The sequence below is a fragment of the Tetrao urogallus genome, assembly GCF_951394365.1.
Source record: "Tetrao urogallus genome assembly, chromosome: 2".
NCBI classification, from domain to species: domain Eukaryota; kingdom Metazoa; phylum Chordata; class Aves; order Galliformes; family Phasianidae; genus Tetrao; species Tetrao urogallus.
In genome coordinates this window covers 39210971-39218514 of record NC_136814.1, presented here as the reverse complement: position 1 = coordinate 39218514, position 7544 = coordinate 39210971, and positions in this window count along the sequence as shown.

Genomic DNA, 7544 nt, shown 5'->3' with positions numbered 1-7544 from the left:
AGTCTGTGAGCACCTGACACCAAGCCCAATGAGAGGCACTTACTACCTTCTGGACACTACAGATCAGACCACCAATTCTATATCAAGACTATATTCACTCAAAAAAGACCGAGAGGCATTTAATTTATGGGAGATAGCATCTCCACCTGAGACAGAGCAGGATACAACAGCTTGATTCCACTTGCAGACACACCCTGTGTTACCAAAGGTCCAGTTCTTGCACCAGAGAAGAGTTAGGTGAACATGTAGGAGTGCCTTTAGGCATCCACAGTGGCCAGAGTGTGGCAGCAGGTCATGTTCTAGGGGTGTGACAATCCAGTTTCCCCACTACCTAGCTGCAAGTTTAAGAGGGATAATCCTGCTTTTTAAACAATTGTTGAAAGATGGTGTAAGATATATGCATCCAAGCTCTGAAGCAGATTTTTTATGACAAAGATGCCCTCCCCATTCATCTGTGCTATGTAGTGGTATGAGCATGGGCTAACCTAATGCTAAGGCTGAGTGAACAACATGATTTCAAAAGTGATTGGGAAATGGCACAAGGAAATTGAATGGAGACAAGAAAGATGTACTGGATTACCCACACCAATCACACTGCGGGGGGAGCTCACCATCTCCATAAATCAAAATGTGTGTTTAAAACCTTTCTGTAGTTTCTGCAGAGCATTCTCCTGGGGCCCAGGATGACTGTTGATGGCCAAGAATGCTTTACACTGAAGCATCACAGGTTCTGGAAAATCCTATCAAATTTTAAGGGAAATGATAACATTCCTGTGAGCTTAATGAATGGTTTCCAAGTTCATAGGAGTGGTACACCCACTACTGAAATGCATGGATGGTGCACGCAGCCTTGCAGAAGAGATAAAACTCTGACAGTCCTGTGGTGTTAGCCAGACTGAACTCTTTAATCTCCAACAACCATGTACCAAGATTCACTCCTAACATGGTCCTGTAAATGTTCTAAGCCTCTACAGAAACCACAGGCCTCATCCCAAGTCTGCTTATTAGGGTTTTCCCAAAAGGCTTTATGACTTTACTAATACAGTAGAGCTCAGATTAACCCCCACTCAGATTTTTCCTTCAAAAATCCCTGTAGCTGGCTTGGAAAGAAGGCAGTAAAGTAAAGGCTTGCTCTCCTTCCTGTGCAGAGGTCTCTGCCCAAACCATGGACTCATTGCTCTTGGGGGAGCCTGGGCTCAGGAAGGGGAAGTGAAGAGCAGGAGTAGAACCAGGTGAAGGTGAACACAAGCTGACATGGTGTGTGGCCCCGTGGAGAACCCAGAGAGAGGGAATTGGGGCAGGGGCTTGGTACAGCAGGGGTCTGAAAAGAGAGAAGTCCACCCCTGCTGTGTCACACAGGAATTTGTCTCTCCTTTGTAAATAAACAAAGCTGCTTCGAAACCTAAAGTCCTGCACAAGCTTTTCCTCCTAACTGGAAGGACCAACGAGGTTGTGAATTTTAGTTAGCCCCATGGGTGGAAGAGGAACAGCAGGATTTTTGTGTGGTCAGGCAGTCTCACAGTACATACATGGGCACCCACTTGAATAGGTATAAAGTGGAAGTGAGCAAAAGAGATGGGAGGGAAAGGGGATGATGTTCAGCAGAATTCATGAGATCCTCTCACCTCTTGTGGTCTTTGATGCAGATAAATGCAAGTAGCACATTTTCCAGTTTTAAATCCTGACTGTAAGAACAAATTCTTCTGCTGCCTCATTTTCTTCCATGAATGCAGCAAATTAATGGGCATGTGTTTGTGTTTCTTTAAACAGTTAGGCAGTGGATTACCACTAGCTTCCTTTAGCCAGGTACCTTGTTATCTTAATTAAAAACCAAAATCTGCTTTGATCTCTTACAACTTCATTGCGTAACCACTTTCATTATACTATTGTTTAAGCTCAGTTTGCTTTCCATGATGAAAAGAATTTGTATTTCACACTGGGCAGGAAGTCCTACTTAAATGTTTCCTGGTTTTGATCTCCTTAAAGGGAATTAAATTATGTTCCTGCTTCAAAAAACGCCTGGCACAGATTACAGAGTCACTAGATTTGCCCTGCATGAGCCAACTGGGGGCAGCAGGCTGGACTCAGACTCTGAAGTTATTCCATTCTTGCACTTTACATGCAAAAAAGGCTGTGGAGTTGACTCAAGGCTGTTTTCTGATCCCCTTTTGTTGCTGGCTGTCCAGACTGGCCCCTCACATCGGCTGCAGGCAAGTTCAAGCAGTTTTTTTTCCCTTCCCACCCTTTTCTTGTACTGGCTCTGGAGGGGCATCACAGGAAGCCTGATCTGACTGGCGAGGGTTTCCCAGGAACTTGCCATCTCCCTACACCAGCCTCTGCTAGCTGCCACGCCATGGTGGCACAGCCAGAAAGGAATCTCCATCTGTGCTCACTGATCTGCTGCTTTCCCCAAGAGACGGAAGGGAGCAAGTGAGATTACTTATGTGATCCTGGAAAAAGCTTCTTAGGTGGGGTTTCAGATCTTATAAGAACAGTTTGCTTTTGTGAATCTGGGATGTGCCTTTGGATCCCTACTGTTGCCTAGGGAGAGCTTTTGGCATTTGTGAGGAAGCTGAACTTCAGGGTCTGAACTGTGCTTGCTTCTCATCTTACCACTCAAAGGAAGTGGGGAAGGAGATGGTGACACATTTTCCCTACCAGTTGCCCTACATAAAAAGTTATCTGCTTAAGTGGTTACGGAGTGGCTGAAGTTTGCAACTGATTGTCTGCAAGTTAATCCTCTGTGTCTCTATCAATTGATGTCATGGGAGTTTACAAGAAGCAAGAAAGAGACAACGGGTAAAATCTAGTCACTTAAAATGAAAGTCAAACAAATATCTATTTTGAGTGTTAGAGCATTATAGGTTTTGCTTGCTTTATGCCCTCCCACGTGATAATCTTTGCCTGCTCTCCCTTTCTTCTTTCACCCCACTGGCAGCACTGATCCTCACAACTTTCTCCAAAAGGACTTCTCCTTGAGCATATAGATTTTATTCTTTCTTCCTTTTGGTATCTCCCATTTTCATGCTGCTTTACATGAAGTCAGGATATAAGTCTTCCTGAAATAGCTATGGTGTGTCAATGCCCTCAGAGATACTCTGGATCACAATGCAAACCTCCAGAGATATATATTGCTGAGCTTCAGTGCATAAACAAAACCTAGATTCCACGTACAGAGCAAGTTCTTTCTCAAATCACTGCCAGTCAATGCAGAGTATTTGACCTCAGGGTAGTTACTGAGGGTAACAAGGTACAAGCAGTGTCTCAGGTGACTGTGGACACAGTTCACAGTCTTGTCCTGCTGTAGCCCTCATTTTGGCTGGTTTGGCCTGCTCCTTACTCTGATCTAATGAGAACCCACAAGGCCTAGTGCAAGTGCTATGAAAGTTTTCCCTGAGACAAACTCACAGTCCTGCAGGGACAGCAACACCCAAAAGGGGTTCCAAAAGGACTCTTTCTGTGATGAGCTCAGGTGGCAAGAAGGCATGTGCTAATCCCTGAGAGTATTGCAGCCCAGTGTGCGTGTGGAGTGAACTTCTGGCTAAATGGGGCAGGAAAAGCACGAGCACATACAGCAATTACATCTGCCTGTGCAGCCAGTGCAAATGCTTTGGGCCAGCTGGACAAGACTGCATGCAAGTAAGAAATTTACTCAGCTATCTACCTGGCTTGCAGTCTCAGACAAGTATGTGCACGTACGAGTTCATATGCATGTGGCAGACTGAGTCCAAGCCAAACATGAATTATTCCACTAACTCCAATGGGACAAGATTTGTTTGTGAAGTTTCAGGGGCCAGTCTGAAAACTTGGAAAGAATATTTTCCAGGCATTTGACCAGTTTCTGGGTAATCTGAAAAACAGCATATTTTACGCAGAATTATATAGCTATAAGCACGCTCTTGCATACATATGTGTGTATGTATAATAGCTCTTTGCTTGATGTTTGAGTTGGTTTGCTCCAGTAATACCCCAGTTGTAAATACACCCTGGAATGTGAGGATTAAGGAAAGTTAATCTGAGTTTTTCAGAGAACAGTTTTTGGGTCACAAAAATGAGTAGGAAGGCTTTTTCGGAGGAAGGGAGGACGTGGTTTTGTTCCTACACATACTTAGTGTCAGCAATCTTTAGTTCTACTTAAATGTAAAGGAAATATGTTCACAAGGAGGGAAGTGCCTTGCATTTTTTGAAATCTGTTATTAAAATATAACATCAGACAAAAGTTTGCTTTATGATTCACTGAAAGATCCAAGCACTTTGGCTTTAAGAAGAAATTTCTCTCAGATGGTTCAGGTAATTCCATTGTGCTAGAGCTCCCAAAGTGATGGCTTACATTCCTTGGGTTTGTTTTCTTGTGGGAAGGCAAATCGCCCAATTCCTGAAGGCAGCCCTTCACTACACTGCAACCTGGGGGTCAGGGAGTGTGGCTGTCACTGGTAGTTGTCCCATTGTAGTTGTCCTATTGCTGCCTTGTAGGAGACGCAAGGAGTGTGCAAGACACATTTCTTGTGGCCTGTGTCCTCCATATGTGCATGCCTGGGTAAGGTGCCCTCTCTGTTGTGGGTGCTGTGGATTTTCCCCACCCCAAACAGGCTGGCTGCTGCTGGAGACACCACTAATGGAAAACTGCAGAGGTCCTTTGAATGGAGACTGAGAAGTCTGCCTGCCCAACATGAACTGAAGCTGTCCCAGCCAGTGAGGTATCCACAAGCTGGCCTGCTTTGCTTTTCTCACCCTCCTCCCAGATAACCAGAGAAAACACGATGTGACAGCACTCTGCCCTCCTGCTGGAGATACCAGTGTGAAACCAAGTTTTCTAGAGGCACCTCCTCAAAAGGAAGATTTGAAAGAGCATGTGTGCTCCCCTCCAGCTGCTTTTATCTCTGACTCACAGAATTGCAAGATACCATCAGAAGTAATCCATTTTTCTTTCCAGCTTGTGTTTGCTTGTTTGTTTCTATGCAGATGGGGTGAGGTTAGAGGCCCAGGTAGCACCCACTGAGCTCCACCATTTCTCTACCTACTCTTTCCCAAATGTGTAGAGAGGGTACACAAGCTCTTCACACATCCTGCTAGTGCTAACACAGTAATAGTGACTTGAAAGATGAGATATTAAGAAATGGGCTTAATGGCTTGACTTACAGGCCAGGGGCTGACCTCCAGCTGCAGCTACCCACGGCTGACAGTTGTCAGACAGTTATCACCATCTGACATGGCTCCTGGGAGTCAAAGAGGCCCTGCTGGTCATGTCCATGATGCTGAGCATGGGCAGGTGTCAGTCCCTGGACTGCTGAGCCATGGCCAGAGCCTGGCAATGTACTCATGCTTTGTGTTCAGGCTTGCTTGCAGTGAGGGGAGGGAGAAGGAAAAAATGTGGGTAATGCAGTTTACTGGGGTTTTAATTAAGAAAAATCAGTGAATATGCTGGGCGTGTTCAAAGTAATAAAAATGCTGAGGAGAGTGCTTTCCTTTTTTACCTCACTTCTGTGGGTTTGTCCCTCTTTTTCTTCAGCGCCATCTGACAAAGTGGAAAAAATAGAAGGCAGACACAAGGGAAAAATGAAGGCACAAAGAATGTAAACACAGGACTTTTTAAGTGTTTAAGTATCTAGAAGCTAGGGAGAGGGGAATTACCCAGAAAATCTTGTTTTAATATGAGTGCCGTTTGTTATGAGAAAAAGAAAAAAAGAAAATAATAAATAGTTGTGGCCACAAAATGAGATATCAGAGTTGAGGTGGTTTGGCTTTACCTGGCGGCTTTGGCACCCAGAAGCATATTCCTGAGGGAGGAAAGGAGGAACGCTCAGCTGGAGATATCCACACCTACCTTTGGAAGCAGACCTGGTGGGCAGATTGTCACTGAATCAGTGGGGAGCACTCATCTTTCATACCTGCGCCAAGTGATGAGGGGCTGCAAAAACTGCTGGGATGCTGCTCTTGCCTCACAACCTGCAGTCCCACAGTGTGAGCACTGATTTTCAGGCAGCTTTTGCAGGTGAATGATGGGGCAGGGCACTGACCTTTCTCCTGGGAGGGAGCACGAAAGTGGTGCTATGTGCCTATGGAGAGGTTTTGGTGACATCCTTCTGATGGATGATAGATAACCTCCTTCAGCCAGGGGAGAGCTACCACTACATCTAGCTGTCACGTCCTGTAACCAAGCCCTCAGCTCAACACCCTGCTGATAGCAGCAGTGCTCAATGGACAGTTATTACTGTACCACAAGTGTCCTCAAGAAGATAGAGCAAAATAAATTAAAGCATTTTAGTCTCATTTTCTACAGTATTAGCACTATGATGAATGTGAAATCTAATCTCTCCTAGCACTGCCAGTACTGGAGAAGCTTGCTTTTACCAAATTACCAAAGGCTACTTGCAGCCATTCTTTCTACCTATAATTTCTCCCATATACACATATATGGGCTCTCTATAGCTCCGTTTCTTCCTCTAGCTCTTTGCCTTTCTCCAGTTAAAAGTTATCCTTATCTCCATATCAAAGTCTTCCCAATGTGCATGCCAATTTCCTCTACCTCGTCCCTTTTTTGATGCTTTCTTATTTTTATTCCTCTTTGTCATTCCTCTCTTCTTCCTCCTTCAGGAAGATAAACAACACTTGATTTGACAGGCGTTGTCTGGGGTGAACTACCATCACCCAGTGGTTATGGAGGAGGCTGTGCCTGCTATACCCATTGGGCTCTGCTAACTTTTACCAGAATCAAATGGAGTATAGAACATTCCCTTACATTTTAAAGGTGGTGTGTTAAAGTGTGTTTATGCTTTCCTCTTCAACAGTGCTCCCTGAATGCAATGTTTTACAAGCAGGGACAAGTGGACCTTTACGGTGGTAAAAGATGCATGGGTTTTGCTGAACCTAGGAAGTCTTTTTTTTTTTTTTTATTCAGGACATCTGGTCACACACTTAAAGAACTGAGAACAGGCAAACTGTCTCAGACAATTCAAGAACCACTTTTAAGCTGTTACTGAAGCTTTATGCTGGCCCAAGGACTTATAGCTCTGGAAAAGCTGCTGTTAACTCTCATTGCTTTTTTCTGGTTCCATACACCTGTGGCTTTGCTGCACATTCTGAAGGATAAGGATCACAGTATTAGCAACAGTGCGCTGCTGGATGCAGTTCAGGCCTGTCCCGGTGCAGGTGAGGAGGAACCCTTCCCATGGAGAAACTTTGTTGGTGCAGTTCTTGCACTACAGTTTGGATTTGGGTGTGGGGGAGTCCTCTGGGGGGAGATTCCAGGCTCTTGGAGACCACCAGGGTCCTGCATCCAGTGAAATGGGATGCTAAGGAGTGAGAGTGAAGGGATCATCTAAGCCCCCCTTTTTCTGCTTGTACTTCATGACCTAACTCCTGATCTAAACATTTCTTGTAGCATACCTCACTGAAAAAGCCTACCTCTGCTTGCTTTGTGCTGCAGTCTGAGCAGAGGAGGACCCTCCTCATCAGTGGAGCCACTTGTCAGAGGGCAGGTGCATGCTCAGCTCCCCACAGCCCCACTTCGGCCATGCTGGGTTCTGCTGTCATCCAGCAGCAGA